The sequence below is a fragment of the Sorex araneus genome, chromosome X (genome assembly GCF_027595985.1).
Source record: "Sorex araneus isolate mSorAra2 chromosome X, mSorAra2.pri, whole genome shotgun sequence".
NCBI lineage: Eukaryota > Metazoa > Chordata > Mammalia > Eulipotyphla > Soricidae > Sorex > Sorex araneus.
This window is the reverse complement of record NC_073313.1, coordinates 138,328,255-138,344,679: the sequence shown is the minus strand read 5'-3', so window position 1 is coordinate 138,344,679 and position 16,425 is coordinate 138,328,255. Positions and strand designations below refer to the sequence as shown.

Genomic DNA, 16,425 nt, shown 5'->3' with positions numbered 1-16,425 from the left:
AGCATAAGCACAAAAGTGTATAAATCTGTAATTGTACCCTCATGGTGATTCACTAATTAAAAATAAATAAATTTTTAAAAATTCAAAAAAAAATAAATTAAAAAAAAAGCTGGGGTGGCCATACTAGTATTCGACAACATAGATTTCAGGTTGAAAAAGATTAGAAGGGACAGCGAAGGTCACTTCCTATTTATAAAGGGATATGTACAACAGGAAGAAATCACACTCTTAAACGTATACGCACCTAATGAGCGACTGGCTAAACATTTAAAACAAGTCCTAACAGACTTTAAGGAGGACATTGCTAGCAACACAATAGTAGTCGGAGTCTTCAACACCGCCTTATCACCTCTGGATAGATCGACAAGAATAAAACTCACCAAGGAAATACTGACACTGAAGGAAAAAATAGAAGAGAGAGGCCTAATAGACCTATACAGGGCTTTACACCCCAAAAAGAAAGAATACACATTCTTTTTCAGTGCACACGGAACATTTTCCAAAATAGACCATGTACTGGGCCACAAAACATAGCTCAATAGAATCAGAAAAATAGAAATTGTATCAACTACCTTCTCAGACCACGATGCGCTGAAGATAGAAGCTAACCACACACAGACGCAGAGAATCAAAGCAAACACCTGAAAATTAAACAGCTCAGTGTTGAACAGTGAGTGGGTCAGGAAGGAAATCAAGGAAGAAATCAAGAGATACCTCGAAACAAATGAAGACACGAGCTACCAAAACCTATGGGACGCATCTAAAGCTGTGTAAAGGGGGAAATTTATAGCTCTGCAAACATTCCTTAGGAAGGAAGAAAGGGCCTACACAGATAGCTTGACTTCACAGCTCAAGGCCTTAGAAAAGGACCAGAAAAAGGAACCCAAACCAGACCGAAGGAAGGAAATAATAAAAATTAGAGCAGAAATTAATGACATGGAAACCCAGAAAACAATCCGAAAGATCAATGAAACCAAGAACTGGTTCTTTGAGAAAATAAACAAGATTGATAAACCGCTAGCATGACTCACAAGAAAGAGAGAGAACCCTAATAAACAGAATCAGGAATGAAAAGGGGGACATCACAACAGAAACCAATGAAATTCAAAAGATTATCAGAGACTACTTTGAAAGTCTATATGCCACAAAACAAGAGAACTTAAATGAAATGGATGAATTCCTTAACTCCTACAATCTCCCAAGACTGAAGCAAGAAGACTTGGAATTCCTGAATAGACCCATTAATATCAAGGAAATTGAAACTGTAATCAAAAGTCTCCCCAAAAACAAAAGCCCAGGTCCAGATGGATTCACTGGAAAATTCTTCCAAACATTTAAAGAAGTCTTGTTGCCAATTCTCCTCAAGCTTTTCCAGGAAATTGAAAAAACAGGAACTCTCCCAAACAGTTTCTATGAAGCACATATCTCCCTAATACCAAAACCAAACAAAGACACCAACTAAGAAAGAAAATTATAGACCAATATCCCTGATGAACACCGATGCGAAGATCTTCAACAAAATATTAGCAAATAGGATCCAACAACTCATCAAAAAGATCATACACCATGACCAACTGGGATTCATCCCGGGGATGCAAGGATGGTTTAACATTCGGAAATCAATCAACATAATCCATCATATCAACAAAAGATAAAAACCATATGATCATAACAATAGATGCAGAGAAAGCATTTGACAAGATCCAACATCCATTCATGATGAAAACCCTCACCAAAATGGGTTTTGGAGGAACTTTCCTCAAGATAATCGAAGCCATCTACCATAAGCCTATGGCAAGCATTATCCTCAATGGGGAAAAACTAAGGGCCTTTCCTCTAAGATCAGGGACAAGACAAGGATGCCCACTCTCACCACTTTTGTTCAATATAGTCCTGGAAGTACTTGTGATGGCTGTTAGACAAGAAAAAGATATCAAGGGCATCCAGATAGGAAAGGAAGAAATCAAACTCTCACTATTTGCAGATGATATGATACTATATCTAGAGAAGCCTAAAGCCTCTACTAAGAAACTCTTAGAAACAATAGACTTGCACAGTAAAGTTGCAGGCTATAAAATCAATACCCAAAAATCCATGGCCTTTCTATATGCAAACAATGAGACAGAGGAAAGGGACATAAAAAAAGCAATCCCATTCACAACTGTGCCCCAGAAAATCAAGTACCTTGGAATCAGCTTAACAAAGGAAATAAAAGACCTCTACAAAGAAAACTACAAGACGCTACTCCATGAAATAAAAGAGGACGTGAGGAAATGGAAACATATCCCCTGCTCATTGTTAGGGAGAATCAACATTGTCAAAATGGCAATACTCCCAAAAGCATTGTACAGATTCAATGCTTTCCCTATAAGGATACCCATGACATTCTTCAAAGAAATGGATCAAGCAATCCTGAAATTCACATGGAACAACAAACGCCCACGGATTGCTAAAACAATTCTTGGGAAAAAGATGATGGGAGGCATCACCCTCCCCAACCTCAATCTTTACTATAAAGCGGTAATAATCAAAACAGCATGGTACTGGAACAAAGGCAGAGCTGCAGACTGATGGAACAGGGTGGAATATCCCCACACACAACCCCAAATGTATGACCATCTAATCTTTGATAAGGGAGCAAGAAATGTGAAATGGAGCAAGGAAAGCCTCTTTAACAAATGGTGCTGGCACAACTGGACAACCACATGCAAAAGAATGGGCTTAGACCTCGACCTGACACCATGCACAAAAATCAGATCAAAATGGATTAAGGACTTCAACATCAGACCACAAACCATAAGGTACATTGAAGACAAGGCAGGCAAAACCCTCCACGATATTGAAGCTAACGGTTTCTTCAAAGATGACACGCAACTGACCAACCAAGAGGAAACAGAGATAAACAAATGGGACTACATTAAACTAAGAAGCTTCTGCACCGCAAAAGATACAGTGACCAAAATACAAAGACAGTCTACAGAATGGGAAAGGATATTCACCTAATACCCATCCGGTAAGGGGTTGATATCAAGGGCATATAAGGCACTGGTTGAACTCTATAAGAAGAAAACATCCAACCCCATCAGAAAATGGGGCGAAGAAATGAACAGAAACTTTCCCAAGGAAGAGATACGAATGGCCAAAAGGCACATGAAAAAGTGCTCTACATCACTAATCATCAGGGAGATGCAGATCAAAACAACCATGAGATACCACCTCACACCACAGAGACTGGCACACATCCAAAAGAACAAAAGCAAGTGCTGTTGGAGAGAATGTGGGGAGAAAGGGACCCTTCTACACTGCTGGTGGGAATGCCGACTGGTTCAGCCCTTCTGGAAAACAATATGGACGCTTCTCAGAAAATTAGAAATTGAGTTCCCATTTGACCCAGAAATACCACTACTGGGAATATACCCCAGAGAAGCAAAAAAGTATAGTCGAAATGGCATCTGCACTTATATGTTCATCGCGGCACTGTTTACAATATCCAGAATCTGGAAAAAACCCGAGTGCCCGAGAACAGATGACTGATTAAAGAAACTCTGATACATCTATACAATGCAATACTATGCAGCCGTTAGAAAAAATGAAGTCATGAACTTTGCATATAAGTTGATCAACATGGAAAGCATCATGCTAAGTGAAATGAGTCAGAAAGAGAGAGACAGACATAGAAAAGATTGCACTCATCTGTAGAATATAAAATAACAATAGGAGACTAATATCCAAGAATAGTAGAAATAAGTACCAGTAGGTTGGCTCCATGGTTTGGAAGCTGGTTTCACATGCTGGGGAAAAAGGCAGCTCAGATAGAGAAGGGAACACCAAGTAAAATGTGGTTGGAGATCCTGCCCGGGAAGGGAGATGTGTGCTGAAAGTAGACTAGAGACTGAACACAATGGCCACTCAATACCCCTATTGCAAACCACAACACCCAATTGGAGAGAGAGAGATCAAAAGGGAGTACCCTGCCACAGAGGCAGGGTCGGGTGGCGGGGAGATGGGATGGGGGGGAGGGATATGGGTTTATTGGTGATGGAGAACGGGCACTGGTGGAGGGATGTGTTTGTGAACATTGTATGAGGGAAAAAGAACTTCTAACATGTCTAACATGTGTGAATCTGTATCTGTACCCTCATGGTGATTCACTAATTAAAGAATAAAATAAATTTTAAAAAAATTTTAAAAAAAGGAAATGATGAGTCAACTGCATAGATATAAATTATAAGGTTATTCATCAGAGCTGACCATAATGAAATCATCTTGAACATGCCAATTTCTTATTTTCCTGCAAGAAACACACACATGCTACCAGAATACTTCCTTCAACCTGAAGAGGATATTCTTTTCCTATAGGTCAATTACAATCATGATTTTATTTATTTATTATTATTATTATTTTGCTTTTGGGGTCACACCCGGCGATGCACAGGGGTTACTCCTGGCTTTACACTCAGGAATCACCCTTGGCAGTGCTCAGGAGACCATATGGGATGCTGGGAATTGAACCAGGGTCGGCCGCGTGCAAGGTAAACGCCCTACCCGCTGTGCTATCACTCCAGCCCCACAATCATGATTTTAAAAAATTTTCTGAGCCACATCCCTGGCCTCATGAAATTTTTTAATCAGCACAGATTCTTAACAGGTGGCATATAAATGCTTAATAACATCAAAGATGGTTCAACACAGAATTCAGTGTACACATCAAACATCTAACAAGTTTAGCTAACTGATTGGATTATAGCATCCTTTGAATAAATTTCTATGAATAATGGCTGGAGCAATAGCACAGCGGCAGGGCGTTTGCCTTGCAGACAGCCAACCCGGGTTCGATTCCTCCGCCCCTATCAGAGAGCACGGCAAGCTACTGAGAGTATCTCGCCCACACGGCAGAACCTGGCAAGCTTCCTGCGGCATAGCCGATGCCAAACACAGTAACACCAAATCTCATAATGGAGAGGTTACTGGTGCCCTCTAGAACAAATCGATGAGCAACAGGATGACAATGACAATGACAGAATCTTGTTATCTGAATTGTACTATGCAGATTACTATCAGCTTTGAGCCAGGAGTTGAAATGGAAGTCCCCATTCAGAGGCTTGAAATCAACTGTTTCATGTTGCTTGGGGCTTGGTCTCAGTGGTACTCCAGGCACCATGTGGTTTTGAATCAAACCTGAGCCTCCTCCATGCAAAGCATGCACTCCAGCCCTTTGAGTCATCTCCCTAGTCCCAATAATCACATAAAAAAACTTGATTTTTCAGACAAAGTAGAATCTTACAAAGTCATTCACAAATTCAAGTTAAGGATGAATTGAAGCACAGCTGCTAAGAAAATATTGTGAAATAAACAAGGTTATTATACGCTAGAAGTAATAGACCAAGGGTCAGCAAACCATAGCCAATGGGTGAAATCTTGTTGGTGCAATTTCACTGTCTATGGCTGATGTTTCAAGTGAATAGTTGCAACAGAGCCTGCAAGACTATAAAGTATTTACTATCTAAATTTTTACAGAAAATCTTCTCAAATTTTCACTACAGACATTTCCATCATGCTATCATAACCACAATCTCTTCTCTAAGGGACTTCATGGAAGACCAAGAGAAAACAAATTAGTGAGGTGCTAGAATTCATGAGTACCAAGAGCAAACACGAGTAAGAACATACACAGGTCACAGAAGCCAATATTAAGCAAAAAGAAATACAAAACAAATCAAAATTAAGAATAGCAGTAAGGAGCTTTAAAACTTCTGACGTGGGGCCAAAAGACAGTACAGTGGGTACAGTACAGTACATTTACCTTGCATGAGGTTAACCTAGGTTTTTATCCCTGGATCCCCAAATGGTCCCAGGAGCCTGCCAGGAGTGATCCCTGAATGCAGAGTCAGGAGTAAGCCCTGAGCATCCTTGGCTGTGGCCCCCAAACAAAAACCAAATCAAACAAAATAACAACCCCCTCCAAACTGATGCTTGACTGCCGAAGAGACAGTACAGTGTCTGTACTGTCTTGCCTTGCAGGCTGGCAACCTAAGAGTTTGATATCCTGGGATACCATATGGTCCCCTGAGGAAAAACAGAAGTGATTCTGATTCTGATGACCCTCAGCATGGAGCCTGGAGTAAACCTGGGCACTACCCGATGTGGCCCAAATGTCCCCCACCCCCACCCCACCAAAAATAAAATAGTGATGCCTAAGATCATTCTAGACTACTGAATCCACAATAACTGCTTCTGGTTTATTTTTCAAGATTTCTCAGTTCTAATACACAGTTCTGATAAACAAGCACTAAAGTAGGAAGAACAGCAAATGCAGACTAGCTTAATGACAGTGGTGTAGCAAAAGACTTCCACAACACCTAGTAAGTATACTTAGAAGAGTACAAATAGGAGCATCTTTATAAATGAGTAAAGGGGTTAAAGCACTTGCCTTTGCATGCAGTGAACCTTGGTTGGAACCCCAGCACTGCATTTGATCCTGCAAGCAACAATGTGATCCCTGAGCACAGAACAAGGAGTTAGCCCTGAGCATAGCTGGGTGTGTCCCACTCCCCACCCCCCAGAAAGGAAAAATAAGGAATATATAAGATGAAGGACATATGAGGATCAGTATGTACAAGTGCAGTACAAACACAACTAGATAAAGTGGTGATCACACTCACAGTCCCATTTAAGGTAAAAATGTCCTAGTCATATTTCTAGAAAAGATACCTCTCCGGTCCTATACAGAGACAAACTATAAACTATGGCCTATCCTGTCATCCAGAGAAAGCTGATACACACTACTCGAATGTTTTATCACTGTCATTTATTCAAAAATGACTCTCCAAGCAGGAATGAGCCAAGCCACTCCAATTCCTACATTGAGAAAGAAAGTTTGTGAAATGCACAGAGTGAGCGGTTCTGAACCTAAAAGGACAGAGTTGGGAAATACATACAGCCAAAGTCACCAGAGTAACCTTGCATAGGAAACCAAGGTTTTGTAAGGAGTAATCAAACACTTATGGGGAAGCAGAATACAAAGCCAGGAGATAAAATGATAAAATGCAGCTTGGTGGACAACAGGAAGCCAAAGATGAGAGATAAAGAGGAACTGGGAGATGTTATAACCAGTGTGATGACTGCAGTGTCTGATGAATATGAAAAATTTGCTAAGTGTAGACTTCAGGTACAAAAATGATAACTGAGAAGTTAATTAGCTTATAGTAAAAAAGCAACAATAACAACAAAAATAATTTAACTATACACATTAAGCCATCACATTTTAAACCTTAAATACATTCAAATTTCTTTTTCTGATTTTTAGGTCACACCCAGTAGTGTTTGGGGGACCACAAAGTGCTACAGGATCAAATCCAGGACTCCCACATAGAAAGCACATACTCAAGTCTCTTGAACTACCTCCCTGGCCTACAAGTATTTTTTAAAAAGTTAAATATGTTAAAAGATGAATGATACAAACTTTTGCTATCAGCATTCTCAGATCCGCTTTGAAACTATTTCCAATCTCAGAAAACAGAATTTTCTTTATTGGGACACTTATGGGCTCATTATCTAAGTTAGCCTATGCTGGAATGGCACAGTTGTGGGTTGTCTAAATTGTCTGATGGCCCAAGGAAGTGTTTCTTAAAAACGTAAGTGCTTAAAAGTAAGAATCAACCTACTAACCCAGAAATTGCTTAGGGCATTTCCAGCCACAAGCAAAGCTAGCTAACAGTGTAAGTTTTCTGGGATCTGTTAGAGTAAAAAAGGAGTCATAGTAGGAAATAGGAAATAAGGATCCCTCAAAACATCAAAATATGATAAAAGCCACTAATAGCCTATGACAACGCTGCTAAGCAGGCATCTTTTTAAAGTCACGAAAGATCTGGAAGGGGAGATCTGGCAACTGTACCCATAGAACAACTTCAAAGCTTTCCTTTAATGGGCAAGTACCATTTGCAGCCACAAGTCACAACCACTCCAGCCTTCCTCCCTAAAAGAAAAGCAGTCATATACTATACATGATTGAGTAAATGTGGTTGTGCGACAATAAAACTTTGTTTATGAAATCAGATTTTTGCATAACTTCTGCAAGTTGCGAAATAGGTTTCTCCTTTGATAATTTCAACCAATAAAACTGTGAACAACAAGCCAGGAAAATAGCTGCGAGGCCTCAAGTGCGTGCTTGGCATGCGCAGGGCCTCGGGTTCAAGCCTCAGCACTGCACATAGCCCACCTGAGGATTTCCAGGAGCAGTGTTGGTGTCTCCAACACTACTGGGGTACACCTTTTTTCCTCATCCTCCCTCTGTCCCCCTCTTGGACCTTGGGATAGCTTAGTGACACCTGATAGACAGAAATAGGTAGATCAAAAACAACCACATACTTTTGCTTTGGAGATGTTATATTTAACATACCAAAAGATATCCCGATGCTTGTCTAAATTGTTAAATTATCAATTGTTACTCTAGTTTTTTAAAAAACATTTACAAACTTTGGTGATTACATTTCAGTCATACAATGATCAAGCACCTGTCCCTCCACCAGTGCCCATTCTCCGCCACCAATGTTCCCCAAATCCCTTCCACCACCCCCATCCCATCCCCTCCCCCACTCCCCGCCTCTGTGGCAGGCACATTCCCTTTTAGCCTCTCTCCTTTAAGGTGTTATGGTTTGCAATACAGGTTCTTACTCTAATTTTTAATCATCTTAATCATATTTATATTTACAGTTCCATAAGGTTGAAATATTCACACTGACTGAACAACAATCTCCAGAATGTTTTCATCTTCCAAAAATTACAGATATATGAAACAACTCATTTCTCTCTAAACTGATTAAACAAATCTTACTTTCCAGGTCCTTTCCAGCCCCTGGCAACCATGGCATTAAAAAAAAACATTTTGCAGATCAAGAGACCTGTTCTATAAAACTGCTCTAGTCCAGAGAATGACAATTTGTTCATAATCCATTTCACTCAGTGTCTTGTAAAGTTTTTTAAGAAAAATAGTTACATGGGACCAGAGATACTCATATATTTTAACATAAAGGGCTGGGACAAGTTTCACAAAATGCTTACCTATTCACAAAATGGAGACTAGCATTTGTTTTTAAAAGTATAGGCTATCTGTATCTACCACTTCCGGAGCTACATGGGGCCTGGAGTGATAATACAGAGAGTGGGTAGGGCATCAGCCTTGCATACAACTGACCTGGGTTCAAAACCATATGGTCTCCCAAGCACTTCCAGGAATGATTCCTGTGTGCAGAGCCAGGAGTAACCTCTGAGCACCATTGAGTGTGGCCCCCAAATAGAAACAAAACAAAACAACAACCCCTCCAAGTATTTCCAGGCTAGAGAGAGAGCATAGAAGGTAGGGCCCTTGACTTGCAAATGACCATCTCAGTTTTGATTTCCTGATAACCCATATGGGTCCCACCCCTAAGCCCTGAGCAGCACGAGTATGGTCCAAAAAAAAAAAAACAATATAACAACAAAAAAACCACTAGCTCCCCACCCTATCAAAAAAAAAGCCCGTACCATTTCCTAATATCCTAATATATTGCCTATACAGTTCCACTCAAGGCTGATCTAATTGTAAACACTACCCAAGGGAATCGACCAACTTCCAGGCCAAGTTTCCTATCATGAGAAAAAAACATTACTATAAAAACTTAAAACTATATAGAGGAAGACACAATGTGCTGCCCTGAAGCATTAAAAAAGTTGAGGGCTGGAGCAACAGTATAGTGGGTAGGGTGTCCTGCACACAGCTGACCTAGGTTCAATTCCTGGCACCATGTGGTCTCTGAGCAATGCCAGGAGAGACCCCTGAACAAAGAGCTAAGAGTAATGTCTGCACACTGCCAGGTGTGGCCACAAAACAAAAACAAAAACAAAAAAAAACAGCCGTCAGCTTGAAATTATGCCCCATGGAAAGAGCTGGAAATTGTCAAATACCAGGCCTGCATTTCAAAACAATGGGAAACTATCAGCAAGTGCCAAGTGGAAATTTCCTTCCACTGCAAATGAAATGTACATGTTCTGATTGATCACAATCTCAAAATTCTCTATTCTCTTAGAAGTCTCAACTGCTCCCTACCATTACATTTAAATTCGAACTTGGGTTGGCCCCATGTAAGGCAAGAACCCTGCCTGCAGTACTATTGCCCTGACCCTTTTTAAGTAAATTTTTTGTATGTCTGCTTTTATTTTTTGATCTACACCCTGTTGTGCTCTTGGCTTACTCCTGGCTCTACACTCAGGAATCATTCCTTAAGGGTTCAAGGGACCATATGTGGTATGAGGGATCAAGCCCAGGTCGGTCATGTTTTACAAGTGCCCTACCATTTGTATTATTGCTTCAGACCTAAAAACTAATTTACTATACAAAGATAGTAAAGTGGGCAGGATGCTCACCGTACAAGGCGCTAATATGCGTTAAATGTCTAGCACCCTATATGAATCCCTGAGCCTGCTTGGAGTGATCCCCAAGTGAAGGCAGATAAGGCCCAAGGAAACAAAAAATGAAAAAAAAATTTATCTACTGTCTCTATCAAAAGTAGCTAAACAATCCCCTCCACCCCGCCCCCGCCCACCCCCAGACAAACTAAAAATAATCCAAGGCTTGGTTTTAAGGAAAAGGAAGCGTGAATACCAGGAGCATCTCACAGGGTTCCTCCACACTGGCACCTTCAGGCATTTGCAATTGCAAGACCTGAAACAAAAGATAGGAGAAACTAGATGTTAATGGATACTTAGAAACTAGACAAACAAGTGAAAAAAGCAGACTGCTTCTAATCACTGAATTATATGCAGAATAAAAAAGTGAAGACACAAATGGCTACAGTTGGTACACACACGAATATTTAGTTAGCCTCAAATAAGAGAAGCCTAATAACTTTGTGTTTTCAAGATATCAAACGGGCCTCCAAAATGCAGTTATGTGATAAAGCATACATGAAATATATGAAATCTTGCATATATGAAATCTTGGGTGTGATCCCTTGCATTGCAAACAAAACAAAACAAAACAAAACCCAAGCACATCAAAAGTAATCAGTTATAGTAAGGGAGCTAGCTCAACAGACTGATGGTGCACATCCTCTGCAAAAAGGAGCCCAGCCACCTGGTCTCTGAGTGTTGCCAAGAACACACACACACACACAAACACACAAGGTAATCTCATTAAAAGTATTCATAAAATCTGAAAACAGTATGTATGTGGCCTTTGTTATGTGTAATGTTCTATATATGCCAATTAGATAGATTTGGATTCTTGCTTTATTCAATTTTTTGTTTGTTTGGGAGCCAAACCCAGCGGTGCTCTGGCCTTATTTCTGGCTCTGTGTTCAGGGATTACACATGTCGGAGCTCTGTGGACCATATGTGGTTCCACGGACAGAACCCGGGTCAGCTGTGTGCAAGGCAAGAGTTTTATCCAGTGTACTATCTCTCCAGCTCTCAGATGGTTTTTACCATTAGAATATAATTGAATGACATTATATTATTTGGGGTGCACATATAATGATTCAATATTTTATACATTTGCAAAATGTATCGCTGAAATAAGTCTAGTTAACACCCATGACTAACATAGTTGACATTTTTCACAGTTTTTCTTTGTTTGCTCGTTTTATTAGCCATTGAAATAAATGTTAAAATATCCAACAAAAATAAGAATTTATTTGCTTCTTTTATTTTGTTATCTTTTCTTACTCAACAAATATTGATTATTCTCAAAAAAAAGGTAATCTGTTGCAAAGAAAACTGAAAGGACACATAGTAAATTAACACAAAGTGGGTGAGGCTAAGAGGATGACTGACCACAGCTAGCAGAATTTAAGAGACTAGGCCCTAAGTAAACAGAACCTATACATAAGCTAAACACATGTGGCAGGGGCTAGAAAAATAGTACAGTGGGTTTGCCTTGCATGATGCTGACCCTGATTCAATCACCAAGACTAAGTCCCCTGAGTCCCTGAGTCCCACCAGGAATGATGTCATCTGAGAGTACAGGACCAGGAGTAGGCCCTCAAACAATAACAACAAAAATGAGGTGGAAATTAAAAAAAGATAAAGTGGATGAGCAAACCAAAGCTAAGTTACATAAATGCCATGACTCCAATATGAAAATTCATAAACTCCTGCTGCTAAGTTCTTAGAGCTCTGAACCCAAGTCTAGATGGATCATATATATGGTTATAAGCATATTATGTTCTGCCTATATTTGTAATTTCATATGATACCAGGTCCCATAATCCCCAAGTTGGTGGCCAATAACCTGTCATTATCTAACTGGAGAATTTGTTCTCAGCAATTGTAAGTGCCTAATTAAAGAAACTACACTCAGAGATGTACAAGCTAACTTCTGATATCATGGGATTCTGATTTCAGGGGGCATGATACTTGGTTGTGCTTAGGGTCGGGCAAACACCTCTCCAACATTTAATTTAAATTTTGTACATACTAGAAAGTGAAACTTTGAGATCCTAGATAAGTGCAGCAATAAAGTAAGTTTAGGAAGCTAACCCAGATGTAATAAAGTAACATGCCATAGTCCTGTCCATGCCCACACCTTTCTAAAGGAAACTGTACTACAGACAAGCCTGGCTAAACTATAAGGGCAGAAGTTATAAGAAGAATAAGTCACATAGCAAATTACAATTTACACGGCAAATCCAGCTCACGGTCGTTTTCTTTTTAGGTAAGTACAGTTTTAATGGAACACAACTGCACTCATTTGTTTGTGTTGTCCCTATGACTATTGTCACTGTACTACAAAGGCAGAAACCATATGGCCCACACAGCCTAAAATATTCACTCTTAGAACCTTTAGACAAAGAATTTGTACAGAGGGCACCATAAACCAGTAGTAGTAAAACATAAGACAAAGAGAAAAAGGAGCAGAAAATACTCAGCTCATGTTTAAAAACAGCAGGTATCTAACCAAAGAATGACACAAGGTTTTATCTTATAAAGTTGTTTACCTTTAAAAAGACAATTACACTGGACCAGAGATACCCATATGTACTAATATAAAGAACTAAAACAGAGTTTCATAAAATATTTACCTTTAGTCAGACAGAGGTATCTTAATCAACCTTTTCCAGGCCTTGTGGGATAGTACAGCATGTAGGGCTCTTACCTTGCATGCAGCTGACCCCGGAGTTCAATTCCCAGTACCCCACATGATTCCCCCAAGTCCCAACAGGAGTAATGCCTGAGCAGAAAGGCAGAAAGAAGACCTGAGCACCACCAGGTGTGGCCTCCCAACAAAAAAGTAAATAAATAAAAAATAAAAGCCTAAGATTCCCATGCACACTGTATAATAACATCCTGACCTCTGAAAGTGTTTATTATTTCAAAATATAATCACACCCACCCACACGTACACATAAAGATATCCAATGGGGAGGATTTCTATTTTAAAATAATTATGAACCAGAAGCCAGAGAGACAGCCTTATGCACATGCCTTACATGTGAGAGTCCCAGATTCAAACCCCAGCACTGCGTGATCCTCAATCACTGCTGGAAACAACTCTTGAGCCCAGAGCCAGGGGTAGTCCCCAAGTACCACTGAGTGTGACCAAAAAAATCAAGTTAAAAAGATTGAAGAGGGTAGGGAGTTTGCTTTGCACATGGTCGACCCGGGTTTGATCCCCAGGATCCCATATGGCCCCCTGAGCACTGCCAGGAGTAATTCCTGAGTGCATAGCCAGGAGTAAGCCCTGAGTACCGCTGGGTGTGGCCCCAATCCCCAAACAAATAAAATCCCAAAATAACATATGTTTATCCTTATTTCAAATCCAAGCTGAAAACAAATCATAAGAAGATATGGGCTATATCAAAAATGAAAGTTTAGGGTAGGGCCAAGATGACCAAATAGGCCAATCCTTTTTTTAGCGTTCTCACATAAGTAAAATTTACCTCAAATATATAGATTAATTACAGAACCTTGTTGCAAACCTACTAATCATGATTCTGAGGTCACAGAAAGGGAGCAGAATTAGGGTCTCTCACCAGGCGAGACACCTCAGAGAGCCTCAAGTTGCAGTCAAAAAGGAAGTAATATACAAAGTACAAATCCCTGCCCCTGCCCCTACCCTGGAAAACAAGTGGTCTGAAGAAACTTCTTCTCGGGGACCATATGGGATGCTGGGAATCGAACCTGGGTCGGCTGAGTGCAAGGCAAACACCCTACGTTCTGTACTATTGCTCCAGCCCCCTGAAGAGACTTCTGAAGGTACTGAAGACTACCTCTGGGAAGCACAGGTGCACCCAATTCTACGGGCCTATTTCTATGATGAAATAGGAGGGAAGAGACCTATTAGGTAGCTAGCTAACTAGCCATCTCTTTAAATCAGCAGCAGGAGTCATCTCAAGTGTCCTCTCCTGACCTTGCTAGGAGAAGTCTTTTGCAGCTTCTCTTCTTAGAATCACATCAAGAGATCAAATTCCTGAAGTGAGTTCCACCCTTCCCATGCGAATAGCCTGGACAAAGGAATCCAGCTCCTCCCAGTACACAGCTGGCCAGCAAGCAATCCATACCTCCCAGAGCAACTTGCCCACTGTTCCCAATCTGCAGAGAGACCCTTTTCTTGCTCTTCTCCCATTCAGCACCTAGCGCATGCTTTCTTTCCTTTTTTTTTTTTTTTGCTTTTGAGGTCACACCTGGCGATGCACAGGGGTTACTCCTGGCTCTGCACTCAGGAATCACCCCTGGCGGTGCTCAGGGGACCATATGGGATGCTGGGAATCGAACCTGGGTTGGCTGCGTGCAAGGCAAACACCTTATCCGCTGTGCTATCTCTCCAGCCCCTAGCGCATGCTTTCTGACTGAGGTGCTGACTACCTCTTAGGCCTCCTGCCCTACAATGAATATTCAGCCATGTACACAGATCTTGAAATATCTGGAACCACTCCAGGTCAGTCTCAGGACTGCCAGGCGCTGGTGACCTTGATCCCCTAATTGCCAGGAAGGGTCTCTCGATAGTGGCACTCAGGGTATCAGGGCACTCACAATCTTGAGGCCAGGTAGATCCCAAAGGTTGTATAAACTTGGCATACAACTACCCTCAGACACTCACCACTGCCTAGGCCCTCAGAACTTGACAGAAAAAAAAAACCCTGGGGAACTGGCAATCTTGTATGCCACATTGCACCACAGATCTGTTCAGACTTGCCATAGGCCTGTCAGTAGGAAATTATGACTTACACTGGTCACTATCCAAGTCTGTTCAAAAGTGGACACCTCTGATTTTAAATACTTGATTACAGCCCAGGTCATCTTAAATTTGATGCCACAGGCACTGCCAACCACTTGCAACATTACACCATCAGATTCTTCCCAGATCTACTTGGCCTTGAGCACTATTGGTACTGCCCGGTACAAGGAAACACAAATCCCATAATAACTCAACCTGTAAACTCATAATTATCTACTACCTATGACCACTGGCTTTTGGCACGACAGCCCATGCCAGACATCTTCAACTGTGTACCCTGGGCCAGACCAGGTCCACTGGACCTCAGGGCTGTAACTGCTATAGGGCACTAGTAATGGCAAATTCCCAGCAACTGTCCAGGTTCACATAAACACTGAGTCACTATCTGAAAATTGTGAACCCCGTCAATCACCAGGGCTGCTCAAGCCAATTATACCTAGACCTAATGTAGCACAAAGTACCTGCCATGCCTTAAAATTCATCTGCAGTGATTAAGAAAGAGCCCAGGAAGGACCGCAAGCACATCAGAAATTTCTAAGCTCTCTGATGACAAATTCAAAGCAATATTCTTTTTTTTTCCAAAGCAATATTCTTAACAATGCTCATTTAAATAAGGAAATCAGTAGAAAAGAACATCAATATGACAAAGTCTGAGAAAAATCCAAACAGAAAAACCACTGAATTACTCTGTGTCTAGAACACAGAGCCATTTGTAACTGGTAAATGCTACCATTATCATAAAAGAAAAAATAAGTTTTTTAAGTGGGAGGGAGTGGGGGTGATTCCCAAGTGGTTCAAGGGTCCTGGAGGCCACTTCTGATGACCCTGGTAGATTGGACTGATTAAGTAAATATTAGGGCCCAAGGATATGGTAGTGCTGAGTTCTGTAGAGATAAGACCCACCGGGGCAATCTCAGTGGTACTCAGGGCCTCCAGGGCTAACTCCAGTAATGCTAAGGGAGAGGGAAATCAAACTGGTGATCAGGCATATATGTAAGGTATGTACCCTAATCTCTCTGTACTATCTCCCTGATCCCAAGAAAGAATTTTGCTGTTTGTTTTTGGGCCACACCCAGCATTGCTTAGGGCTTACTTCTGGCTCTATGCTCAAGGGTCACTCTTGGAAGTGCCTGGGGGACCTTATGTGGTGCCTGGAATTGAAACGAAATTGGCTACCTGAAAGGCAAGTGCCTTAGCCCTTGTATTGATTCTCC

At 41.0% G+C, this 16,425-nt stretch overlaps 1 long non-coding RNA gene across 4 annotated transcripts in view; it reads right to left on the bottom strand.

The window, feature by feature from the left end:
• The window catches only part of LOC129399676 (uncharacterized), a 48,885-nt gene that overhangs the window by 20,084 nt on the left and 12,376 nt on the right, over nucleotides 1-16,425 (bottom strand). For all 4 annotated transcript variants that reach the window (XR_008627248.1, XR_008627247.1, XR_008627249.1 and 1 more), the window contains one exon: nucleotides 10,640-10,699. This is a non-coding gene — a long non-coding RNA (uncharacterized LOC129399676). The remainder of the gene's footprint in view (nucleotides 1-10,639; nucleotides 10,700-16,425) is intronic.